Here is a 27,909-nt window from a genome sequence, read left to right on the forward strand (position 1 = left end):
TATACACTCTCAAGTTATAGACCGTACCTACATGTGCGTTACGTCAAAAGAAAGCTTACATTTCCGGAACGGTCATAAGCATATTTACTTTTCGGTCGGACAAAAATTGTGCCGACGGTATCCAAAAAACGTCCAAAAACGTTTAAAATTCCGCTCATTATCCGCTCATTTGCATTGAGTGACGTGAAGCTTGACCAATCGTTCAGTCGAGTGACCCGAGGGTCAACCAATCGCTGCATCACGGGGGCGGGTTCATTGTGCGTGCGGGCGGGCCATTCCTACTGTCGAGTGACAGGACAATTGACCAATCCTACATTTCAGTGACCTGACGGTTGACCAATTGACCAATCGGTGCGTGTGTGGGCGGGCCTTATCATTCTGAACTGAGGTGAGTGTCAGCCATCTTGATTCGTAATTTTTTTTTCCAACTTTCTGCGTGTTTCTTTTCAAATCAACATTTCCAGCAAAAATAAAGTTGCTTTTAAAACACTAATTGTTTTTAAAAAAAATTAATTCATTTGTAAATCTTTTCTCTAACCTCTATAATTTTCCTACCTATCAGCGTTTTTGCAGGCCTGGAAGCCTGGGCCTCTGTTGCCCAGCCACGCCCGAGCTAGGCACCGCCCCTCCCACTGGGCCCCCCCCACGATTGCCGCCATCTTGGTAAGATTGGTGGCGCGCGACTGGGCCGAGCGTAGCCATCGCCACCATTTTGGTAAAGGCTAGTTTGGCGGGAGGTGAGTTGCGGTCACCGTGGGGCTTGGGCTCAGCTGATCGGGCACTCATCAGGGGTCGGCCCACAACACATCGACCGGAGGAGCGGCGGCTCTCTCTCTCCATCACCCCCGCAGCTTGGGCAGCGGCCAGGGCTCGGGCGGAGGGCGGGGCTCAGGCTGACTGGGGTGCTGCACTCGGCTGGGCTATGTCTGTGCATGGGGTGGCACGGAGCTCCGCCGAGCCATCACCGACAGAGGGGAGAGGGTCTGCTGGCTCCCCCCCCTCCCTGCCACTTTGGTAAAGGCTGGCGGGGCAGGAGGGAGCCTAGTGAGAGTTGAGTTGCGGTCACCGCAGGGCATGGGCTCAGCTGATCGAACGCTCATCAGGGGATGTCCCGGAACACATCGAATGAAGGAGCGACGGCTCTCCCTCTCCTTCCCCGCTGCAGCTCGGGCGGGGGGGCCGGCGGGGTCGGCTGAATGGCGGGGCTCAGGCTGACTGGGGCGCTGCGCTCCACTGGGCCATGTCAGTGTGTGGGGCAGCATGGAGCTCTGTGGAGCCATCGGCGGCAGAGCGAGAGGGTCTGCTGGCTCCCCCCCTCTCTTTCTCCCCCCTCCACTCCCCCCCGATTCCCCGCTCCCATACCCTCCTTCCTCCCCTCCCCTTCAGCCCCCTCTCCCACCCTTCCCCCCCCTTGCCCCCTTCCCCTCCTTGACCCCCTCCCTCCCTCCCCCCTTGCCCCCTCCCTCCCCCCTTGTCCCCTCCCACCCTCCCCCCTCCCCCTTGCCCCCTCCGCCCTGCCTCCCTCCCCCCTTCCCCCCACCCTCCCCTCCCCTCCCCCTCCCCTCCCCCTCCGCCCCACCACCTCCCCCCCTCCCCCCCCCCGCAGTCGCTCTCTCTCTTCCCCCAGTCGCTCTCTCTCTTCCCCCCAGTTGCTCTCTCTCTTCTCCCAGTCGCTCTCTTTTGCTTCCCCCCAGTTGCTCTCTCTCTTCCCCCCCAGTCGCTCTCTCTCTTCCCCCCAGTCGCTCTCTCTCTGCCCCCCAGTCGCTCTCTCTCTTCCCCCCAGTCGCTCTCCTCTCTTCCCCCCATTTGCTCTCTCTCTTCCCCCCCAGTCGCTCTCTCTCTTCCCCTCAGTCGCTCTCTCTCTTCCCCCAGTCACTCTCTCTCTTCCCCACAGTCACTCTCTCTCTTCCCCCCAGTCGCTCTCTCTCTCTTCCCCCCAGTCGCTCTCTCTCTTCCCCCAGTCACTCTCTCTCTTCCCCCCAGTCGCTCTCTCTCTTTCCCCCGTCGCTCTCTCTCTTCCCCCCAGTCGCACTCTCTCTTCCCCCCATTCGCTCTCTCTCTCTTCCCCCAAGTCGCTTTCTCTCTTCCCCCCAGTTGCTCTCTCTCTTCCCCCAGTCACTCTCTCTCTCTCTTCCAACAACAACATGCCCTCAAAAAAGCCTCGGCACCGCCGGGCACTCAAGCTAGTATATCTATATATATAAAGGAATCGATCTGTCTGTCTGTCCTTCTGTCTGTCTGTCCTCACGTGTGCGTCTGTCCGGCTATGCGCGCGAAAGTTGTAGAGCGTACCTACGCGCACGCTACCTCCAAAGAAAGCTTACGCTTCCGGGACGATCGTAAGCATATTTACTTTTCGGTCGGACGAAAATTGTTCGCGCCTTATGCAAAAAACCTTCAAAATTAAACTCATTATCTGCTACTTAGCATTGATTGACTGACGTCAAGGTTCGACCAATCCTGTGCCATCACGATTGACCAATCCTGCAGTACAGTCCCCTGATGTGTCTGTGGGCGGGACTAATCGTTTTCATCTCAGGGATGTGGCAGCCATTGTTTCACTGCCATTACTTCAGCTTGCAGCTCAATCTACTTTGATCATCCAGCTTTGAATAAGTTAGTATCTCCTTTAAAAATAACATAAGATTTACCAAAAACGTTTTATAAGTACTTTCACTTTCATCTTTCAAGGTATTAAAAGGTAGAAATGTTGCCCGGCAGCAGATTCACAAAGGGACAGAGAGACAGGGCCCAAAAGCCTGGCACTCGATTTAAAATGTTGCCCGGCAGCAGATTCACAGAGGGACAGACAGACAGGGCCTGAAAGCCTGGTACTCGATTTAAAATGTTGCCCAGCAGCAGATTCACAGAGGGACACAGAGAGGCCCCAAAGCCTGGGACTTGACTTAAACCGCCCGGCCCAAAACAGCCCTGGCAAAGCCGGGCTCCCCCCAGCTAGTATAATATAAAGCGTTTCATCTCTCTGTCACTCCGTCTGTCTGGCTATACAATTAAAAGTTATGGAGTGTACCTGCACGTTTGTTATATCAAAAGAAAGCGCATCATTAGGGGACTCTTGTCGGTTTACTTACTTTCTGGTCGGCCAAAAATTTGTTCGCACATTATACAAAAACCTTCAAAATTCCACTCGTTATCCACTCATTAGCATTGACTGACATCAAGGTCGACCAATCCTGTGCCGTGATGATTGACCAATCCTACAGTTCAGTCACCTGATGGTTGACCAATCGGTGTGTGTGTGGGTGGGACTAATCATTTACAGCTCCAGGATCTAGCAGCCATTATACACCAGCCAGGCCTCAATGCTAAAAATATGCTCATCCAGGTCAGTATCTTATTTTTTCTCAATAAGATTTACGAAACATGTTTTATAAGTACTTTAACTTTCATCTTTGAAGGTATTAAAAGCTAGTAATGTTTAGGTTAAAAAACACTCGAAATTACCCCAGCCCTGGGCCCTAGGCTTCTCCAACTGCCGACAGCCCAAATCCAGTCCAAGGCTCCCAGCCCACACATCCACCAGTCCAAAAAAAGCCCGCTGCTAGTTTAACATAAAAGTGTTACCTAACCGGGAGCCAATGTAGGTCAGCGAGCACAGGGTTGATCATTGAACAGGTTTTGGTGTGAATTAGGACATGGGCAGCCGAGTTTTGGATAACCTCAAGATTACGGAGTATAGAAAGTGTTAGGCCAGCCAGGAGTGCTTTGGAATAGTCAAGTCTAGAGGTCACAAAGGCACAGATGAGGGTGTCAGCAGCAGATGAGCTGAGGCAAGTGCAGAGATAGGCGATGTTACAAAGGTGGAAAAAGGCAGTCTTAGTTATGTTGCAGATATGTGGATGAAACATCATCTCAGGCTTCGATATGACAACAAGATAGTGAACAGTCTGGTTCTGCCAGGGAGAGGGACAGAGTCCATGGCGAGGGAGCAGAATATGTGGCGGGGGCCAAAGACAATGGCTTCGGGCTTCCCAATATTTAATGGGTGTAAATTTCTGCTCATCCAGTGCAGGATGTTGGACAAGCAGTGTGACAATTTAGAGACAGTGGATGGGTCGAGAGAGGTGGTGGTGAGGTAAGTCTGACACAGTAGTGTCAATAGATACGCTGACTTGGCTATTGACCATAGAAACATAGAAAATAGGGGCAGGAGTCGGCCATTGGGCCCTTCGAGCCTGCTCTGCCATTCAATATGATCATGGCTGATCCTCTATCTCAATACCATATTCCCGCTCTCACCCCATAACCCTTGATGCCTTTTGTGTCTAGAAATCAATCTATCTCCTTCTTAATTACATTCAATGTTTGACCTCCACAGCTGTCTGTGGTAGAGAATTCCACAGGTTCACCACCCTCGGAGTGAACAAATTTCTCCTAAACTCAGTCCTAAATCTCCTACCCAGTAACTTGAGACTGTGACCCCTCGTTCTAGACCCCCAGCCCCACCAGCCAGGGGAAACAACCTCCCTGCAGCCAATCTGTCTAGCCCTGTCAGAATTTTATACGTTTCCACGAGATCCCCTCTCATTCCTCTAAACTCTAGTGAATACAGGGGTAATCGACCCAATCTCTCCTCATACGACAGTCCTGCCATCCCAGGAATCAGTCTGGTGAACCTTCGCTGCACTCCCTCTATGGCAAGTATAACCTTTCTTAGGGAATGAAACCAAAATTGCACACAGTATTCCAGGTGTGGTCTCACCAAGGCCCGGTATAAGTGTAGTAAGACATCCTTGCTCCTTTACTCAAATTCTCTTGCAATGAAAGCCAACATACCATTTGCCTTCCTAACTGCTTGCTGCACCTGTATGTTTGCTTTCAGTGACTGGTGTACAAGGACATCCAGGTCCCTTTGTACATCAACATTTCCCAATCTATCACCATTTAAGTAATACTGTGCCTTTCTGTTTTTCCTGCCGAAGTGGATAACTTCACATTTATCCACGTGCATCTGCCATGTATTTGCTCACTTCACTCGCCTTGTCAAAATCGCCTTGAAGTCTCTTTGCACCCTCCTCACAACTCACAATCCCACCTAATTTCATGTCGACAGCAAACCTGTTCTCTCTCTCCCTCCAATCTAAATAGTGTGGTTACATTTTGCCACCCTCCAATTTGCAGGAACTGTTCCATATTCTATAGAATTTTGGAAAATGACATACAATGCATCCACTATTTCCATGGCTGCTTCTTTTAGTACTCTGGGATGCAGGTTAAAAGGCCCTGAGGATTTGCGGATTTCAGGCACATTAATTTTCCCAGCGCTATTATTTTACTAATACTAAATTCCTTTAATTCCTCCTTCTGACTAGACACGTGGTTCCCTAGCATTTCTGGCAAGTTGTTTGTGTCCCCTTCCGTTAAGACAGAACAAAAGTATTTGTTTAATTGCTATCCATTTCCTTATTCCCCATTATAAATTCTCCCGTTTCTGACTGTAACAGACCTAAATTTGTCTTCACAAATCTTTTTTATTTTTACATACTTGTAGAAGCTTTTATAGTCTGCTTTTATGTTCCTTGCAATTTGAATATTTTGTATCAGTTTTTACGGTAGAGGATACTAAGAATACGCCAACACTGGACAAACAGGGGGCTCTAGGGGGGGAGGAGCTAAATACGATTAAAATCACTAAGGAAGTGGTACTTGGTAAAATAATGGGACTCAAGGTGGATAAATCCCCTGGACCTGATGGCTTACATCCTAGGGTCTTGAGGGAAGTGGCGGTAGGGATTGTGGATGCATTGGTAATAATTATCCGAAACTCCCTGGACTCAGCAAAGGTCCCGGCAGATTGGAAAACTGCTAATGTAACAACCTTATTTAAAAAGGGTAGTAGGCAGAAGGCTGGAAACTACAGATCTGTTAGCCTAACATCTGTGGTTGGTAAAATGTTAGAGTTCGTTATTAAGGAGACAGTAACGGGACATTTGGATAAACATAATTTAATAGGACAAACTCAGCATGGTTTCATGAAGGGGAAGTCATGTTTGACAAATTTGCTTGAGTTCTTTGAGGAAGTAACATACAGGGTGGATAAAGGGGAACCAGTGGACGTAGTGTATTTAGACTTCCAAAAGGCATTTGACAATGCGCCACACAAAAGATTATTGCTCAAGATAAAAAATCACGGGATTGGGGGTAATATTCTGGTGTGGGTGGAGGATTGGCTCTCTAACAGAAAGCGGAGAGTTGGGATAAATGGTTCATTCTCAGATTGGCAATCAGTAACTCGTGGTGTTCCGCAGGGGTCAGTGCTGGGTCCCCAACTCTTTACAATCTATATTAATGATTTGGAGGAGGGGACAGAGTGTAACATATCAAAGTTTGCAGATGATACAAAGATGGGAGGGAAAGTAGTGAGTGAGGAGGACATAAAACACCTGCAAATGGACATAGACAGGCTAAGTAAGTGGGCAGAGATTTGGCAGATGGAATACAATACGGGAAAGTGCGAGGTTATGCACTTAGGCAGGAAAAATCATAGAGCAAGTTATTATCTTAATGGCAAAAAACTGGAAAGTACTGTAGTACAAAGGGATCTGGGGGTCCTGGTGCACGAAACTCAAAAAGTTAGTATGCAGGTGCAGCAAGTGATCAAGAAGGCCAATGGAATGTTGGCTTTTATTGCTAGGGGGATTGAATATAAAAACAGGGAGGTATTTCTGCAGTTGTACAAGGTATTGGTGAGGCCACACCTGGAATATTGCATACAGTTTTGGTGTCCATACTTAAGAAAAGACATACTTGCTCTCGAGTCAGTACAAAGAAGGTTCACTCGGTTAATCCCGGGGATGAGGGGGTGGTCATATGAGGAGAGGTTGAGTAGATTGGGACTCTACTCATTGGAGCTCAGAAGACTGAGAGGCGATCTTATTGAAACATATAAGATTGTGAAGGGGCTTGATCGGATGGATGCGGTGAGGATGTTCCCAATGATGGGTGAAACTAGTACTAGGGGGCATAATCTTTGAATAAGGGGCTGCTCTTTCAAAACTGAGATGAGGAGAAAGTTCTTCACTCAGAGGGTGGTTGGTTTGTGGAATTTGCTGCCCCAGAAAGCTGTGGAAGCTACATCATTAAATAAATTTAAAACAGAAATAGATCGTTTCCTAGAAGTAAAGGGAATTAAGGGTTACGGGGAGCGGGCAGGAAATTGGACATGAGTCTAGGTTTGGAATGGTCATGGCCCTGTGGGTAGTGGAGCGGGCCCAGGGGCCATGTAGCCTGGTTCTGCTCCTACTTCTTGTGTTCTAATTATGTGTTAGATTTCAGGAGATGGCTTTATTCCTGTTCCTGGCTGGGGTGGAGATCGCCTTTGCAGAAGGTAAGTACTGTAGAAAATATAGGGACAGAGTGATCTCCTGGACGAGTTTCGATCACCTAGATGGGTCGGAGAGGAATTTCCCAGATTTTTTCTCCGAAATTGGCCATTGGGTTTTTTATCTGGTTTTTCGCCTTTCCCGGGAGATCACATGGGTTCGGGTGGGATGGAGAGTGATAGAAGATTTGAGGTTAGGATCAGATCAGCTATGATCTTATTGAATGGTGGAGCAGGCTCGAGGGGCCGATTGGCCTACTCCTGCTCCTTTTTCTTATGTTCTTATGTTCTTATGAACTCTCATACTCTATTTTTCCCCTATTAATCAATCTCTTGGTCCTTTTTTGCTAAATTCTAAAATGTTCCCAATCCTCATCCTTGCTACTTTTTCTGGCAACTGTATATGACTCCTCTTTGGATCTAATACTATCCTTAATTTCTTTTGTTAGCCATGGTTGGGCCGCTTCCCCTTTTGTGTTTTTGCGCCAGAAAGGAAAGCATAACTGTTACAATTCATGCATTGGTACGTAATGTGGAACTACAGTTTCCAAGGTGCATTGCGCGGTGTGGCCAGTGCTCTGCAATGATTGGTTCTCCAGTCAGCCGTGTCGGTGTCAGCGGTGACAAAGCTCTTGGTCCCTGTGCAAGTTTGAGAGAGCAGCTCCAGTCACAGCACCAAAGCCCCTTTAATAATTCTAACAGACCAGAGGAATCAGTGATCAGTTCAAGCGCAGAGACAGAACCAAGCACCTGGGCTTCACCGAAAAGCCCCTTGTCCAGGTGAGAATCAATCCCCGCCCGAATTCAGTGCCGGCTGCTCCAGGGGCCGAGCATCCCTCCGGCCGCTCTGTGTGTTTTTCTCAGGATCTGGGAATACCTAACTTCACATGTATACTATTCAGATATTTATTAAGCAAAATATATTATTCCGTTGACGCTAATATCTCGAGACAACCCAATTATTAACAATTTAATGCATGTTCCTTTCGCCCTCAATTAACTGACACCAACCAGTTTCAATCTGACTTTTAAAAACATGAACCCAGACTCAGTGTGGGGAGTTAGGGATTGACGCCAAACAGGGGAAGTGTTCAACATCACAGAGCCCCAGAAACAACTGACCCCGCCGCTTAATAATTCAACTGGAACAGGGTTTAAAACGGGAGCTGCGCGCATTAATCGGACCGGCAGCAAATTAAAGGCAAGGTGTCATTTTATTAATATTGAGCCGAGCTCCATTTGTCCTCCTGAGTTTTAATGGGGCGACTCAGACTATAATAGAACAACTCCTCTTTAATCCAGGGCAGGGTGTAAAATGCTGCTTACTTCCCCTCTTTGTCATTCATCCAATTCGCTCTTTACTCCGCCTCAGGAATATTCTCACCAGAAGTTATTTACAGACTGAAGCCCAAATCATATTTGTCAATTGAAACACCAATTTTAAAGGGATTGACGAATCCAGGGTTGTCTTGCTGCTGATTTAGAGAAAGGGACGTCAGTCTATTATGAAATATGCATTTTAGGTGTGGAGATGCCGGTGTTGGACTGGGGTGGACAAATGTAAGAAGTCACACAACACCAGGTTATGTTCCAACAGCTTTATTTGAAATCACAAGCTTTCGGAGCGCTGCTCCTTCGTCAGGCGAAGACTGACGAAGGAGCAGCGCTCCGAAAGCTTGTGATTTCAAATAAAGCTTACTTCTTACATATGTATTTTAGGGGAAGGGATTATTTTAAAATCTGATGCAGTATAACAGAGAGTAACAGCGCGTTATCAGAACGATTCCGGCCGAAGTGCATCAGCTAATTCGTATCTCGACAACCCGCCCTCATTTTACTGGGGTGGAACACAGACTAAATATTCATTAAACGCAAAAATCTTCGAAATCTTGGATCTTTCCCGTAAACAGAAACTCCAATTGGAGTTTAAACATTTGTAAATTAAATGCTTAAGATTGTAATAACTCAGTCAGACACAAATAGATTTAAGTAATAGTCCCGAATCAAAAATCTGCCTCCTTCCTTTTCCTGGCCCCTCCCAGCCATTTTCATACCGGGCAATAAATAGACCCGGAGTCTCGGGTTTGCAGACACTGTAACCGGACCGGGTCCCGGAGTTTACAGGAACAGCTCACGGTTCAGTCGGAAATTTGAGTGGCTGTTGGCGCTTCTCCGGAGGAAATGGCTCCAGCGATGCATCTCCTGTGGGCTCTGCTGATCCATTTAACAGGTGAGAGACGGATGGTTTTAATCACGGGTTTATCCGCAACTAAATCGGTTCAATACCGAGAATCGGGCTGTTTTCTCTCCGTGTTTATTGAAGCATTAACGTCCTATTTGCTCCAAGTCTCTGAATGGGTTGATGTTTTACTTTTATTGAAGGTGTCCTGGCGGCTCCCGTCCTCAATCAGTCTCCAATATCCGATCCTGTCTCCGCGGGTCAGACCGCCCGGTTACAGTGTGCGATGCAGCACGGGGCTGTGTGCAGCAAGGATGTGGAGTGGTACCGACAGCGACCCGGGGAAGCTCCGGTGCGGCTGTTAAGATATGAAACAGATAATGATATATTCCGAGGCACCGGCTTCACAGACCGATTTTAACCTTCCAGAGACGCCTCCGGTAACAGTTACTTTCTGACCATCGGAACCCTGGTGCCCGGTGACTCCGCCGTCTATTACTGTGCTGTGTGGGACTCGGGATTGATATTCGGCCCGGGGACCGTCCTGAGTACAAAGAGTAAGTGACTCTCTCATTCTATCATTCACATTGTTTCAATTATTAAATAATTTACAGTCGCTTTCTTTCCGGGCGCGACATATATATCGATTCAGGGAATTTTGATGTTGGATCTATTAATGCTAATAAATGTTAAACTGATCAGAATTGGAATTGTTGAAGAGCCTCGGGGAATAATACTGCGCTGAAATGAAGTGTGACACCATTTCCTGCTCCCATTCAGTAGGGGAGATGAGGAGAAGTGTTCTTTTTAAGCAGCGAGCTGTTGTGATCTGGAACGCGCTGCCTGAAAGGGCGGTGGAAACAGATTCAATAGTAACTTTCAAAAGTGAATTGGATAAATACTTTGAAGTTATGAATTCATGTAAATAGTAAATAGATTTGATAAAACTCTTTAGGAAGAATGTCAAGTCCTTGGCGAGTTTGCAGAGGAGATTTACTAGAATGGCACCATATGGAGAGACTGCAGAAGTTGGGATTGTTCTCCTGAGAGCAGACACGGTTAAGGGAAGATGTGATGGTGGTGTAAAAATTCATCAATGGTTTTGATAGAATAAATAAGGAGAAACTGTTTCCACTGGCTGGAGGGTCGGGAGCTAGAGGACACGATTTAAGATAATTGGGAACAGAACCCGAGGCTACGGGAGGTGATTTTTTTTACGCAGTGATTTATTGTGATCTGGAACGCGCTGCCTGAAAGGGCGGTGGAAGCAGATTCAGATAGTAACTTTCAAAAGGGAATTGGAGAAATACTTGAAAAGAATAATGCAGGGCTTTGGGGAAAGTACAGGGGAGTGGGAATAATTGGAGAGCTCTATTCAAAGAGCCGGCACAAGCACGATGGGCTGAATGTCCTCATAGGAGAACTGATTGATCAAATAGTGAGAGAGGAACAGGAGGAGGCCATTCAGCCTCTCGAGCCTGGGTGAAAAAGAGCTTCCCTCCTAAACGGCCGGGCTCTATTTTTAAGTTGACCTCCCCTTGTTCTTGATTCCCCGACCGGAAGAAATCGTTTCTCTGTGTTTACCCAAGTGAATCCTTTTTCGCATTTTAAACACCCCGGCCTCGTAACTTAACCCTCTAAGCGCCGGTTTCATTCGGGTGCGGCAAGAGACAGAGATAGAGAGAGGAAAGCTGTGAGCTACACTGTGAAGTTCTGACAGTGGACACTGAATATGTCCCTATGTTACAATGAGACTTGAACAGGAGACTATTGCAGAGCTGTGGGGAAAGAGCAGGGGAGTGGGACTAATTGGAGAGCTCTTTCAAAGAGCCGGCACTGGCACGATGGGCCGAATGGCCTCCTTCTGTGCTGTGTGATTCTATGCCACGCATTTCTTATTTCTTTGTGTCTGTAGAATTGCTCCTATTGTCCAGAGTGGGCACCGCCCGATTTTAAGAAGAATGCCCGGAGCCGGCGGGTGAGCCCCCGGGGAATCCCAACCCATTTACCATCATTTGTACCTCTCAATGTTGCTGCTGGTTTTATTTCTGTGTCGTATTATCCCCCAGACCGCAGCCGTCGGGTGTCCGGCTCTGGGCTGGGAGAAAGAGAGAGAGGACCCTCCCGAGATCCGCTGTCCCAGCACACAACCGGTTGGATCGATTCCCTGTCGCCAGCAACACCGGGACGTGTCGGGATTGTATTCGATTGCCGGGACTGGCTTTATTCTGAATTTCCTGCTCCGATATTTAATCTGTCTGAGCTCATTATTCGCAATCTCCCCGCTATTTATAGAGCAGAACCGGCGCTTTACCATGGAGCGGCGCAGTGACAATTACTGACCAACCCCGTGTGTGTGAGTGAGACGGAGTGATGCTTGTTGAAGGGAACTTTCTCTCCATCTCATTCTTTCGCTGCTGACCCTCTCCCCTCCCCCAGGCTGTGTCTGCTGACTCTCCCTGTCCAGTGCCCCCCCCGGGGATAGCGCCGATTCTCCTGGGTTGATCTGTCGGGTCCCGCTACCGCCCAGTGTTGAACGGATCGCTCCGGGACCAGCGAGATTGACCTGATCCCGAGAGAGAAATCAGTTCACCCGCGCGGGGGGGAAACGTACTTGTCTATGTAGCGAGAAACTTTTACAATCGTTGTTCCCCCTTTCACTGTAGCGAACAGTGAAAACCCTTCATCAAACCGGGGAAAGAGAAGGCTGAGGGGTGACCGAATAGAGGTCTTTAAAATGATGAAAGGTTCTGATAGAGTGGACACAGAGAGAATGTTTCCACTTGTGGGGAAGAGCAAAACTAGAGACCATCAATATAAGATAGTCACCAAGAAATCCAATAGGGAATTCAGGAGAAACTTCTTTATCCAGAGATTGGTGAGAATGTGGAACTCGCTACCACAGGGAGTGGTTGAGGCGAATAGTATAGATGAATTTAAGGGGAGGCTAGATAAGCACATGAGGGAGAAGGGAATAGAGGGCAATGCTGATAGAGTTAGATGAGGAAGGATTGTAGGAGGCTCGAGTGGAGCATAAACGCCGGCATGGACTGGTTGGACCGAATGGCCTGTTTCTGTGCTGTATATTCTGTGTAATTCTGTGTACACTATTTACAATATTGTTAGACAGTGTCACTACATTAATTCCCAGCCCGTGTACAATGTCCTCTGCTTATTCAGTGAGCACTTCAATACCCGGTAACAGACTCGGCTCAATTATCATCGCCGCAACATTTACAGCGGATCAGTTTCTAAGGCGCAATTCTAAAATAAAATATGAAGTTTAAAAAAAACTTCCGGAATCTTATAGAATGATTCAGTACAGAAGGAGGCCATTTGGCCCATGATGCCTGTGGCGGCTCTTTGAAAGGGCTGCATCAGTTTGTGATATCAGAACATCTGTGGACTCTCCGTGAAAAGCGGGTCACAGCTCCGTGATTTCACCTCTTTAAAGTTAACACTGATCGTATTTTAAGACAATCAAACGCTTTATTATATTCAAGTAAAAAGGGAAAAAAATACAATTATAGGAAATCAAATAAAAACAGAACATGCTGGGAATACACGGCCGGTCGGTCAGTGTCTGTAACGGGAACAGACAGGTTAGTGCGGTTCCAGGGGTGTAACCTGCACCTGAACTGATCAGTTACTGATCTTTCCGCCTCACACATGCTGACTGACCCGGTCTGTATTTCCAGCATTTTCTATTGTTATTTTACAAGTTAGAACGAAAGAAAGAAAGAAAGAAAGAAAGAAAGAAAGAAAGAAAGAAAGAAAGAAAGAAAGAAAGAAAGCAAAAAAAAGGTCAGTTTAAGAATCTCCTCAGGAAGTCCCAAAGCTCTTTATAACCAATGAAGTACTTTTGAACTAAGTCAGTTTTTTAATGTAGGTAACAGAATTGGCAGAGGGGCAGAGGAATTAGAGATTTAAGAATTTATCGGATCTCCTGTATTAATCAATAATTTATTTTAAAGTGAATATTGTTCGGGGATTTTTGGCGTCTTTGATTTCAGATCACAGCGTCCCACTGCTGACGGATTCCATAAACTAATGAATTTTCTCTCCTCCCCCCCCCCCACACACAGGCAGCGAGGATCGAAGCCCCTCGGTTCTTCTCCTCCCCCCCTCCTCGGAAGAAATCGGCTCGGGAGCGGCCACTCTTTCCTGCCTGGTGAGTCGCTTTAAGCCGGGCTTGGTGCGGCTCCGCTGGAGCGTGGATGGCCAAGAGACAGACAGCGGGGTGACGACAGGCGCCGTGTCCCCGGACAGCGATCAAACCTACAGCCTGAGCAGTTACCTGAGAGCCCCCGCCGCCGCCTGGAACAAGGGCTCCAGCTATTCCTGCAGCGTCAGCCACGCCTCACTGAGCTCGCCTCTTCTCAAGACCATCATCGCCTCCTCGTGTCCTGACTGAGGCGGTGCGAGTTGGCAGTGGAGTTTGATTTTTGCTAATGTAATGAAACAGTCCATTCGATGTTTGCAATCCGCCTTTTTTTTGCAATGTAATCGCTGTAGCAATTTGGCAAACAACCCGAATGTTCAATAATATCAGAAGTGAGTGAAATGATTGTCCAGCTTTGTGAGATAGAACTTTCTGTACAACTGTCCCCAATATCTTGTGTGTAAACTTTCGCTGTGTATAGAATGGGGACAGATTTCCCTTTAGTCTGTGATCATATTGTGATTGGGAACTTGTGTAACACAGCTCTTAATAAACATGAAATGCTGCCACGAGCTTAAAGTGATCCGTCTATCGGCAGATTTTTATTTTGGTTTTTTTAAAATCTATTTGTGGCTGATTAAATTATTAAAATCTGAAACATTTAATTTACAAATATTTAATCACCAACTGGAGGTTCTGTTCAGGGAGTGTTCCAAGATTTCGAAGATTTTTGAGTTTAATGAATATTTAGTCTGTGTTCTACCTCAGAAAAATCAAGGGCGGATTGTAGAGATACGGACCAGCTGTTGCACTTCGGCCGGAATCGTTCTGATAAAACGCTGTTATTCTCTGCTATACTGCATCAGATTTACAAATAATCTCTCCCCCTAAAATACATATTTCATAATTGACTGAGGTCCCTTTCTCTAAATCAGCAGCAAGACAACCCTGGATTTGATCATCCCTTTAAAATTGGGGTTTCAATTGATAAATAAGATTTGGGCTTCAGTCTGTAAATACATTTCTGATGAGAATGTTCCTGAGGCGGAGTAAAGAGCTAATTAGATAACTTGTTAATAAATGGACTGTTTCGAGATATTAGCGTCAAAGGAATAATATATTTTGTTTAATAAATATCTGAATTGTGTAACTATGAAATTAGGTATTCCCCTGTTCCTTAGAAAAACACACAGAGCGGCCGGAGGAATTCTCGCCCCCGGGAGTTCCCGGCACTGAATTCGGGCAGGGATTGGTTCTCACCTGGACAAGGGGCTTTTCGGTGAAGCCTAGTTTCTTGGTTATGTTTCTGCGCTTGAACTGATCACTGTTTCCTCTGGTCTGTCAGAATTATTAAAGGGGCTTTGGTGCTGTGACTGGAGCTGCTCTCTCAACCTTGACAGCTTTGTCACTCCTGACACTGACACGGCTGACTGGAGAACCAATCATTGCAGAGCACTGGCCACACCGCGCACTGCACCTTGGGAACTGTAGTTCCACATTGCCCAATAGCCAAGATTACCGTGTCTGAGGCTGATACAGACTGTTGGCAACCATGGTGTCATATCTGAACCCGAGATGAGAGCCGAACATATATCCGTGCCATAATTAAGACAGCCAATATCCTCCATAACATCGCCCAACTCCACCGCGCCTCAGCTCACCAGCTGCTGAAACACTCATGCGCACACTTTTTACCTCTAGTCTTGACTATACCAACACTCTCCTGGGCGGCCTCCCACTTTCTTCCCTCCGTAAACTTGAGACCATCCAAAACATGCACCAAGTCCCTGCACCCCTGTGCTCGCTGACCTACATTGGCTCCCGGTTAAGTAACACCTCAATTTTAAAATGATCACTCTTGTTTTCAAATCCCTCCATGGACTCACCCATCCTTATCTCTGTCATCTCCTCCAGCCCTACAACACTCTGAGATATCTGCGTTCCTCCAATTCTGACCTCTTGTGCATTGCTCCCCCATTGACGGCAGTGCTTTCAGCTGCCTGGGCCCTAAGCTCTGGACTTCCCTCGCTGCACCTCTCTGCTTCTCGAACCCTCTTTCCACATTTAAGACGTTTCTTGAAACCTGCCTCTTTGACCAACCTTTCGGTCATCGGCCCTAATATCTCCTGATGTGGCTCGGAGTCAAAGTTTTTTGATAACACTCCTGTGCAGTAACTTTGGACGTTTTGCTAAATTAAAGGTGCTATATGAATACAAGTTGCTGTTGTTGTTGGAGGTGGGACGGGACTTTAGGCAGGTTTCACATCGAACAGTCTATCTTACAGCAAACAAACTCTATTTATTCAGCACACCGAGTCTATTTAAGCAACGCATGACAGCAAACAGTCTACAGGGTCTATTTAAAAAGAGCATGTAAAAACTACAGCAAACAGACCTCATGACCAGAACTGAGCAACTTCGCCCAATAAATACTGGGTGATTTCTCCAGCATAATGCAATGAGTCGGGGATACTTAGAGAATACAAATTATGTTCGTAAAATGTTACTGTTATATATTTAGGTGTTACCCAGAGGAGCTATTAGTTTTTTTTACAGTATTTATCATACTACCTAATGCCATAATACAGCTGAACACATTTCATCTACTTACATAGAAGTAAATTGTGCAGGAGAAATGTAGCAATGGGGAAGTGAACGTGTACTAAATCATCACAACCGGAGAGTAATATGGAAAGAAGGAAACGTGAGGAATTAATAATTATTACTAGTAAAGTGAACCTTTCTGGAAACATGTTGCCAGGATTGATAGCTCCATTGCAGTTAGTAAAGGGGGTGCAGGAACAGAAATCGTTGAAGGTCACAGGACTAGTTGCGAAGGCTGTTAAAATAGAGGTATAGATGACAAAAGAAGGGCGTTATGCTAAACCTTAATAAACACTGGTTAGGCCTCAGCAGGAGTATTGTGTTCAATTCTGGGCCCCACACTTTAAATGGATGTCAAGACCTTGTAGAGGGTGCAGAGGAGATTTACTAGAATGGTACCAGGGATGAGGGACTTCACTTATGTGGAGAGACTGGAATTGTTCTCCTTAGAGCAGGGAGTGATAAAGGGAGATTTCGATGCTGGATTTCCTGAGCACCGGAAAACCCGGCTTGCAGCCGTTAAATTCAAGTCAGGCTCCCAACTGCACTGTGGGAGCCTGATTTAAATATTATAATGAGGTTTCCCACCTGAGAGCTTTGATATGGCGGCAGGAGCTTATGCAGTGGGTTCAGATGGGGCTATCTCATTTTTATGTGTATTCCCCACCCTCTCCCGCCCATCTTATTCCCATCCATTCCCACAATAGAGTTCCCAGGTCCTATTGGGTTCAGGAATGAATTGCGCGCTCAATAAAGTATTCTAAGAACAATATATGTAGGTTACATAGCACCAGCAAAAACTTGTATTTATACCGCACCTTTAACATAGTAAAACGTCCCAAGGTGCTTCACAGGAGCGATTATCAAACAACATTTGACACCGAGCCACATAAGGAGATATTAGGACAGGTGACCAAATGCTTTTTCGAAGAGTAGGTTTTAAGGAATGCCTTAAAGGTGAAGAGAGAGGTGGAGCTGTTTAGAGAAGGGCTTGGGACAGATTGGGATCCATGCAGTTTCGCTCCCAACAATTAAAATATGAAATGTTCAAAAATTTGTGGGGGAATCGAACAGTTGGTGCACTTTAAGTGACAGGAGTATCATTCCGCCGGATTCAGACCTCCCGGATTGTCCTTTTGCTTTGGAGTCAATGCCAGATCTTTGCTTACCTGGGCGGATCCGGTGCAGGCGTTGGCCATGGTGGGTCGCGACCACACTGTTGGTTCCATCCCGCTGTACGATTACCTTAATGGAGCCTATTAAGCTCGCCCAGCGCGTTTCCCTACCCAATGAGATGGAGCGGGTCTGGTGACGTCATTCATGACGCGTTTTGAGCCGGGATCTTTAAAGGGACCATGGCCACATTACATTTGAAGCTTAATCTGACTTAGTGCTGTCGGTGCGTTAAGGCGTCTATGGGGGAGATGACAGCGGGGTCCTGACCTCGCTGTCAACCCACCACCGCGCGCCTTTCCCCAATGTCGGGTCTGTCAGTGCTAAGCAGTCACAACAGGCTGTGGCAGGGGAGGCAAGTCAGTCATTATGAGCTCACCTTTAGAATTTAACAGCTCACCAATGGGGTCCACGCAGCTCGGGTATCACGTCTCGTTAGCTGAGAGGGAATTGAATGGTCATGGAATCATCTCATTGCTTGACATCTGTAAATGTGCCATAAAAGCTCCCAACTCACAGCTGTTCACTTTCCACGCTAAAAAGCTGTTACTTAATGCATTTGGAAGGCAGGTTGAATTTTAAGCAGGTTGCAAGTGTTTGGATCAAATTCTCTATCCAGCGTCACCTCATTGGAACAACCTCTCACACCACTGACAGATTCCTTCTCTCATCTCAAGTTCACCTGCCATCTATTCCACCAGCATGATTTCGGTTTATACTCTCTCTCCTTGGTCCTCAGAATCTGAGCACGACCAGCTGCAACACCAGCATCACCATGCATACCAGCAGCACCAGCAGCAACACCAACCATCTCCACAATCACCTCATGTGGCACAGCACAGAGGGCATCAGCACACAACCACATTGCTGCCCGGAAAGCCAGGGTTGGCCACACCATGGCCAGATTTACTTCACTTGATGCTCCAGACCCATATAGCTGCCACATGATGCGCCAGGTTGGCCCCACCTCACACCAACAACGTAAAGCATCCCTACAATGCCCAACCCATTCCTTTCTCACTCATCAGCATTGCGGGGATGGGGGTATGATTACGTTTCACCATTCGCTGCAACTCACTAATCCACTTTCAAAGGTGCACACCAATCTGTCGAAGAACAGAAAGTGTTGAAAATTACGATTGCAATGTTTGACAGCGCATTAACAGAAATTTCAAATGAAAATCGGCTAAAACACACAAGTTCCTACCCTTGTGTATTGTTGGTTGGTGTCATTGGACTAGGATGAGGGTGAGTGTGAGGGTTGGCTAGTGAGATGTGGAAGTGATAATGTAGATAGAGAGGGATGGGTGGAGGTACAAGGTTATTTGGTGTGAGTAAGGCTGTGCACGAGTAGGACAGGGAAGACAGAGTGATGGGGATGTGATGAGTGGCACAGCAGTGTGAGGTTGAGTGTGTCTTTGCATATGGTTTCGTGTTCTACTGAGATCATTGAAAGGTTTGCGCCACTGAAATCTGGCCCACTTGACGACATCCCTGCTTGTGTCCTCCTGTGCAATGTGCAACCAGGCTGCTTTGGTCTACTGGGGAGGTCTTTTTTGAAGGGAAAATAACCTCCCTACGTGCTGTGGAGGGAGTCATGGGAGAGCCTGCGTGGAGCCGTGCACCTCTGTGAACTGCTTGTCAATGTTTGCAGCACTTCAATGCTGCAGAACACGAACAGCACAAATGTCAAAGTAAATTTGCACATGGTCCCTTTAAGAAAATCGGCTGATGGCGCGGCATCAAATGACGTCATCAGACCCGCTTCCTTCAATTGGCTGGAAAACTCGCTGGGCGGGATTAACAAGCTTAATCAGGGGCAAATCATGTCGGAGGGCGGGATTGAGCCAGCAGCGAGGCCGTAACCCGCCAACGACCTCGCCCGCCACGGACCCGCCCAGTTAGGGGAAATTTCGGTTTAAGTGTCTCCACAGGGAGTCTTTGACACAGACCTACTATACTGTGTGGGAAATGTTCATCTTTTCCTCCTTTGCTGCCCCGCGTGCAGTTCATCAGCTATTCTCCAGTTCCTCGTTCACAGCCCAGCCCAAAAACCCTGACCATACGTTCATTATCTGTGATTTTCCGACCTGGATGATGTCCCCTTTCAATACTTGATTGAGCAACGGAACCAGACTGAGTTTTAGCAATCTCTATCGTAATCTAATCTCGGAATGATGCGCGGCGCTCTTTAATTAACGGCCTGAAATGGAATAATTTTACTTTTGACGCTAGGGCGCCAAAGTGACACATGTGGTCTCAGTACCGATCTACAGAAACAGAAGGTTTGGAAATCAAACAGACACGTGATGTGTGATGTCAGAGTAATCCTTATCCGTCACATTATTATAGGCTGGTGGACTCAAGAGATAGAGAGATTAATAATCTTTATTTATGAGTACAGTTATAGAAACTTAGCACCTCCTGTGCTATCAGAATGACCTCAATTGTACTCACAAGCAGAGCTGTTTAATAATGAAAGGTAAGCACGGCGATCGTACATCAGCACGTTCATAGTACGAGCGGCTATTATGTACGCACGCAGGATTAATATAGAGACATCATAACCGCACAGAAGGAGGCATTCGGCCCATCGAGTCCGTGCCTACTCTCTGTAGAGCGATCCAGTCAGTCCCATTCCCCCCGTTCTATCCCCGTATCCCTGCAAGTTTATTTCCCTCAAGTGTCTATCCAGTCTCCCCATTGAAAAAATTGAGTGTCTCCGCTTCCACCACTTCAGTCGGCAGCGAGTTCCAGGTCCTCACCACTCGCTGTGTAAAAAAGATTTTTCTCACATCCCCCCTGAATTTCTTGCCCAAAACCTTAAATCTGTGCCCCCTATGTAAGCTCTTTGGAGCTCACGCATGGAACTCGCAATCCCGGCCGCCCCCCACCACCCTTGCACATGCTGATTGGCGACACCCTCTGTCCAGTGTTCTCGGGACATTTCACAGCCATGATTAACCATATTCAGAATCCTCACTTGCTGATCTAGGAGCACAGGAGCAGGAGTAGATCCACAGTGGATTACCTCACACTCCCCCACATTATGTGACATCTGTCATATTTCACTCTACTCACAACCTGTAAATATCCCCTTCCAAATTGTTGCTCCCATCTACCCAAGTTACTGTGCCTCCTATCTTAACACCACCTGCAAACTTAGATATAAAACTCTCTATTCCTTCATCCAACACATTAATAAATACGGTGGAAAGATTGAGGCTCCAGAACAGATCCCTGGGCAACACCACATTTCACATCCTGCCAATCTGAGTACCAACACATTATCCCGACTCTCTGTCTCATACATCCCATCCAAGCTCCAGCCCAAATCAAAAGGTTCCCCACAATTCCATGCAGTCTCATCTTGTCCAATAATCTTTAACGTGGAACCTTATTGTGTGCCTTCTGGGAGTCCATATAGACAACATCCATAGACACTCCTTTGTCTATCTGATTAGTGACCTCCTCAAGAAATGCAACTCCATTAGTCAGGCATGATTTACCTTTAACAAAGCCATGCTGGCCCCCTCTGACCAGCTCATACTTGCACAATTGTGCAGTCATTCTATCCTTAATGACAGACACTATTAACTTCCCCACAACTGATGTTAATCCTAATTTATCTCTCCCGCCCTTCTTAAATAATCCAGTATCTGGAGCGCTGTGTACAGGTTCTGGGCACCGCATCTCAGAAAGGATATATAATTGAAGGAGTTCAGCCCAGATTCACAAGAATGTTACCAGGGATCCAAGGTTTAAATTATGAGGAGAGATTACAAAACTAGGCTTGTAACCCTTGGAATATAGAATGTTAAGCGGTGATTTAACATTGAGGTTTTTAGGATTTTGAAAGGAATTAATAGGGTAGATGGAGAGACATTACTCCTCCGTTGGGGGGTCGTCCAGAACAATGGGGCATAACCTTAAAATTAAAAAAATCAGTAGTGAATTCAGGAGAAACCTTTGATACCCAGGGAGTGCTGAGAATGTGGAACTCACTTCCATATGCAATAAATGACTGGAATAGCAGAGAAGTATTTGAGGGAAGCCCGATAAATACTTGAGGGACAAAGGAATAGGTTGATGGACTGAGATGAAATAGGTTGGGAGGAAGCTGGTGTGGAGCATAAACACCGGCATGGATCAGTTGGGCTGAATGGTCTGTTCGTGCTGTACATTCTATGTAATCCACTCAATGTCCCTTTGAGCGCTGAATAAAGACGGACAACTTTAAGCTCGTGGCAGCATTTCATGTTTATTAAGAGCTGTGTTACACAAGTTCCCAATCACAATATGGTCAGCGAACAAAGGGAAATTTGTCCCCATTCTACACACAGCGAAAGTTTACACACAAGATATTGGGGACAGTTGTACAGAAAGGTCCATTTCACAAAGCTGGACAATCATTTCACTGACGTCTGATATTATTAAACATTCGGACTGTTTGCCAAAAACTGAAATTGCATACAGCGATTACATTGCAAAAAAGGCAGATTGCACACATGGAATGTTCTGTTTCATTACATTAAACACGAGCAAAAATCAAACTCCACTGCCAACTTGCACCGCCTCAGTCGGAACACGAGGAGGCGCTGATGGTCTTGAGAAGAGGCGCGCTCAGGGAGCCGTGGCTGACGCTGCAGGAATAGCTGGAGCCCTTGTTCCAGGCGGCGGCGGGGAGTCTCAGGTAACTGCTCAGGCTGTAGGTTTGATCGCTGTCCGGGGACCCGGCGCCTGTTATCACCCCGCTGTCTCTCTCTTGGCCATCCACGCTCCAGTGGAGCCGCACCAAGCCCGGCTTAAAGCGACTCACCAGGCAGGACAGAATGGCCGCTCCCGAGCCGATTTCTTCCGAGGAGGGAGGGAGGAGAATAACCGAGGGGCTTCGATCCTCGCTGCCTGTGTGGGGGGGGGAGAGAAAATTCATTAGTTTATGGAATCCGTCAGCAGTGGGACGCTCTGATCTGAAATCAAAGACGCCAAAGGATCCCTGAACAACATTCACTTTAAAATAAATTACTGATTAATACAGGAGTTCCAATAAACTCTTGAATCTCTAATTCCTCTGCCCCTCTGCCAATTCTGTTGCTTACATTAAAAAACTGACTTGGTTGAAAAGTACTTCATTGGCTGTAAAGCGCTTTGGGATGTCCTGCGGACATGAAATGAGATTCTTAAACTAACTTTCTTTCTTTCTTTCAGTTTTTCTTTCTTTCTTTCTAACTTGTAAAATAACAATAGATAATGCTGGAAATACAGACCGGGTCAGTCAGCATGTGTGAGGCGGAAAGATCAGTAACTGACCAGTTCAGATGCAGGTTACACCCCCGGAACCGCACTAACCTGCCTGTTCCCGTTACAGACACTGACCGAGCGGCCGTGTATTCCCAGCATTTTCTGGTTTTATTTGATTTCGTATAATTGCAGTTTTTTCCTTTTTTACTTGAATTTAATAAAGCGTTTGATTGTCTTAAAGTGCGGTCAGTGTTAACATTAAAGAGGTGAATTCACGAAGCTGTGAGCCGCTTTTCACGGAGAGTCCACATATGTTCTGATATCACAAACTGATGCAGCCCTTTCAAAGAGCCGCCACAGGCACGAAAGGCCGAATGGCCTCCTCCTGTGCTGCTTCATTAGATAAGACTCGGGAAGGTTTTTCTTTACAATTCATCTTTTTTAGAATTGCGAGTTAGAAACTGATCCGCTTTAAATGTTGCGGCGATGATAATTGAGCCGGGTCTGTTACCGGGTATTGAAGAGCTAACTGAATAAAGAGAGGACATTGTACACGGGCTGGGAATTAATGTAGTGGCTCTGTCTAACAATATTGTAAATGGTTTACATAGAATTACACAGAATATACAGCACAAAAGCAGGCCATTCTGCCCAACCAGTCCATGCCGGTGTTTATGATCCACTCGAGCCTCCTCCAATCCTTCCTCATCTAAATCTATCAGCATAACCCTCTATTCCCTTCTTCCTCAAGTGCTTATCTAGCCTCCACTTAAATGCATCTATATTATCCGCCTCAACACTCCCTGTGGTAGCGAGTTCCACATGCTCACCACCCTCTGTGCAAATAAGTTTCTTCTGAATTCCCTAAGTAATTTCTTGGTGACTATCTTATTTTGAAGGGTCCTAGTTAACCTCCTGCCCACAAGTGGAAACATTCTCTCTGTGTGTACTCCAGGAAAACCTTTCATCATTTTAAAGACCTCTATTAGGTCACCCCCTCAGCCTTCTCTTTGCTGAAGGGTTTTCACAGTTTGATATTTCTAGTGAAATGTGGAAGAAGGATTGTCAACGATTCTTGCTACAGGGGCAAGTAAGGATTCCTCCCCGCGCGGGTGAACTGATTTCTCTCTCGGGATCAGCTCAGTCTCGCTGGTCCCGGAGCGATCCGTTCAACACTGGGCGGTAGCGGGACCAGACAGTTCAACCCAGGAGACTCGGAGCTATCCCCGGGGAGACACTGGACAGGCAGAGTCAGCAGACACAGCCTGGGGGAGGGGAGAGGGTCAGCAGCGAGAGAATGAGATGGCGAGAAAGTTCCCTTCAACAAGCATCACTCCGTCTCGCTCACACACACGGGGCTGGTCAGTAATTGCCATTGCACCGCTCCATGGTAAAGCGCCGGTTCTGCTCTATAAACAGCGGGGAGATTGCGAATAATGAGCTCAGACAGATTAAATATTGCAGCACGAATTTCAGAATTAAACCAGTCCCGGAAAAATAATACAATCCCGACTAGTCCCAGTGCTGCTGGCGACAGGGAGTCGATCCAACCGGTTGTGTGCTGGGACAGCGGGTCTCGGGAGGGTTCACTCTCTCTCCCAGCCCAGAGCCGAACACCCGACCGCAGCGGTCAGGGGGATAATACGACACAGGAATAAAGCCAGCAGCAACATTTAAAGTTACAACTGACGGTAAATGGGTTGGGATTCCCCGGGGGCTCACACGCCGGCTCCGGGCAATCTTTTGAATATCGGGAATTCCCGACTCTGGACAATAGAAATAATTCCACATACAGTAAGAGAAGAAGTAAGGCACAGCATAGAAACATACAGCACAGAAGGAGACCATTCGACCCATCGTGCTTGAGCCGGCTCTTTGAAAGAGCTCTCCAATTAGTCCCACTCCCCTGCTCTTTCCCCACAGCCCTGCAATTTTCTCCTGTTCAAGTCTCATTGTAACATAGGGACATATTCAGTGTCCACTGTCAGAACTTCACAGTGTAGCTCACAGCTTTATTCTCTCTCTCTCTCTCTCTCTCTGTTTCTTGCCTCACCCGAATGATACAAGGACTTAGAGGGTTAAATTACGAGGACGGGTTGCATAAACTAGGCTTGTATTCCCTTGAGTTCAGAAGATCGAGGAGTTTAAAATGTGAAAAAGGATTCGATCGGGTAAACACAGAGAAACGATTTCCTCCGGTCGGGGAATCAAGAACCAGGGGAGATCAATTAAAATTAGAGCCCGGCCGTTTAGGAGGGAAGTTATTTTTCACACAGGCTCGAGAGGCTGAATGGCCTCCTCCTGTTCCTCTCTCACTATTTGATCAATCAGTTCTCCGCTGAGGGCATTCAGCCCATCGTGCTTGTGCCGGCTCTTTGAAAGAGCTTTCCAATTATTCCCACTCCCCTTGGACTTTCCGCATAAACCTACATTTATCCTTTTCAAGTGTTTATTCAATTCACTTTTGAAAGTTACTATTGAATCTGCTTCCACCGACCTTTCAGGCAGCGCGTTCCAGATCACAACAACTCGCTGCGTAAAAAGAACACTTCTCCTCATCTCCCCTATTTAATGGGAGCAGGAAATGGTGTCAAACTTCATTTCAGCGCAGTATTATTCACCTAGGCGCTTCAACAATTCCAATTCTGACCAGAGTAATATGTTTTGGGTATAAATAGATCCAACATCAAAATTCACTGAATCGAGATTTCTCTGGCTCTTTATACTCAGGGCGGTCCCCGGTCCGAAGATGTATCCCGGGTTCCACACAGCACAGTAATAGACGGCGGAGTCACCGGGCACCAGGGTTCCGATGGTCAGAATGTAACTGTTACCGGAGGCATCTCTGGAAGGTTGAAATCGGTCTGTGAAGCCGGTGCCTCGGTTGATGCAGCCGCCGGTACTGTGATAGAGCACCCACACCGGAGCTCCCCGGGTCGCTGTCGGAACCAATACACATCCTTGCTGCCTACGGCCCCGTTCTGCATCGCACACTGTAACCGGGCGGTCTGACCCGTGGAGACAGGATCGTATATTGGGGACTGATTGAGGACGGGAGCCGCCAGGACACCTTCAATAAAATAAAACAATTCAACCCATTCAGAGACTTGGCGCAAATTGGACGTTAATGCGTCAATAAACACGGAGAGAAAACCGCCCGATTCTCGGTTTTGAACTGATTTAGTTGCGGATAAACCCGTGACTAAAACCATCCGCCTTTCACCTGTTAAATAGATCAGCAGAGCCCACAGGAGATGCGTCGCTGGAGCCATTTCCTCCGGAGAAGCGCCAACAGCCGCCGCTCAAATTTCCGTCTGAACCGTGCGCTGTTCCTGTAAACTCCCGGACCCGATCCGTTTACAGTGTCTGCAAACCCGAGACTCCGGGTCTATTTATTACCCGGTATGCAAATAGCTGGGAGGGGCCAGGAATAGGATGGAGTCAGATTATTATTTAGTTTTTTTTAAAACTGTTTTTGGCTGAATAAATTATTAAAATCTTAAACCTTTAATATAAAAATGTTTAATCTCCAACTGCAGTATCTGTTAAGCGAACGTTCCAAGATTCCGAAGATTTTCGCGTTTAATGAATATTTAGTCTGCGTTCTACCCCAGAAAAATGAGGGGCGGATTGTGGAGATACGGATCAGCTGATGCACTTCGGCCGGAATCGTTCTGATAACGCGCTGTTACTCTCTGATATATTGCATCAGATTTTAAAATAATCTTTTCCCCCTAAAATGCATATTTCATAATAGACTGACGTCCCTTTCTCTAAATCAGCAGCAAGAGAACCCTGGATTTGTCAATCCCTTTAAAATTGGTGTTTCAATTGAGAAATATGATTTGGGCTTCAGTCTGTAAATACATTTCTGATGAGAGTATTCCTGAGGCGGAGTAAAGAGCGAATTAGATGAATGAGAAAGAGGGGAAGAAAGCGGCATTTTACACCCTGCCCCCGGATTAAAGAGAAGTTGTTCTATTATAGACTGAGTCACCCCCTTTAAAACTCAGGAGGACAAATAAAACTCGGCACAATATTAATAAAATGACACCTTGTCTTTAATTTGCTGCCGGTCCGATTAATGCGCGCAGCTCCCGTTTTAAACCCTGTTCCAGTTGAATTATTAAGCGGCGGGGTCAGTTGTTTCTGGGGCTCTGTGATGTTGAACACTTACCCTGTTTGGAGTCAATCCCTAACTCCCCACACTGAGTCTGGGTTCATGTTTTTTAAAGTCAGATTACAACTGGTTGGTGTCAGTTACTTGAGGGCGAAAGTAACATGCATTAAATTATTAATAAATGGTCAAATGAATAATATTTTTTGTTTATTAAACACCTGAATTGTGTAACTGTGAAGTTAGTTATTCCCCTGTTCCTTAGAAAAACACACAGAGCGGCCGGAGGGATTCTCGGCCCCTGGAGCAGCCGGCACTGAATTCGGGCAGCGATTGGTTCTCACCTGGACAAGGGGCTTTTCGGTGAAGCCCAGGTGCTTGGTTCTGTTTCTGCGATTGAACTGATCACTGATTCCTCTGGTCTGTTAGAATTATTAAAGGGGCTTTGGTGCTGTGACTGGAGCTGCTCTCTCAACCTTGCACAGGGACCAAGAGCTTTGTCACTGCTGACACCGACACGGCTGACTGGAGAACCAATCATTGCAGAGCACTGGCCACACCGCGCACTGCACCTTGGGAACTGTAGTTCCACATTGGCAATAGCCGAGATCAGCGTGTCTTTTGACACCGCTGTGTCAGCTGTAACTCACCACCACCTCTCTCGACCAACCCACTCTCTCTAATTTGTCACACTGCTTGTCCGACATCCAGTACTGGATGAGCAGAAGTTTCCTCCAACTAAATATTGGGAAGACCGAAGCCATTCTGTTCGGTCTCTGCCACAAATTCCGTTCCCTCAGCACCGGCTCCATCCCTCTCCCTGGGAACTGTCTGAGGCTGATACAGACTGTTGGCAACCATGGTGTCATGTCTGGCCCCGAGATGAGCTTCCGACCACATATCCATGCCATAACTAAGACAGCCTATTTCCAGCTTCATAACATCACCCGACTCCACAGCGCCTCAGCTCATCAGCTGCTGAAACCCTCATGCGCACACTTTTTGCCTTTAGTCTTGACTATACCAACACTCTCCTGGGCGGCCTCCCACTTTCTACCCTCTGTAAAATTGAGACCATCCAAAACATGCAC

General features: G+C 46.9%; 2 pseudogenes; one reads left to right on the forward strand and one right to left on the reverse strand.

Moving 5' to 3' along the window:
- Positions 1-9,523: 9,523 nt before the first annotated feature.
- On the forward strand, positions 9,524-13,935 carry LOC147095938 (immunoglobulin lambda-1 light chain-like; annotated as a pseudogene).
- Positions 13,936-21,937: 8,002 nt separating this feature from the next.
- Positions 21,938-25,973, reverse strand: LOC147095939 (immunoglobulin lambda-1 light chain-like; annotated as a pseudogene).
- Positions 25,974-27,909: the final 1,936 nt, after the last annotated feature.

The sequence above is a fragment of the Somniosus microcephalus genome, unplaced genomic scaffold, assembly GCF_052327205.1.
Source record: "Somniosus microcephalus isolate GS21.2 unplaced genomic scaffold, FLI_Smic_1.0 unresolved_chr1, whole genome shotgun sequence".
Taxonomy (NCBI): domain Eukaryota; kingdom Metazoa; phylum Chordata; class Chondrichthyes; order Squaliformes; family Somniosidae; genus Somniosus; species Somniosus microcephalus.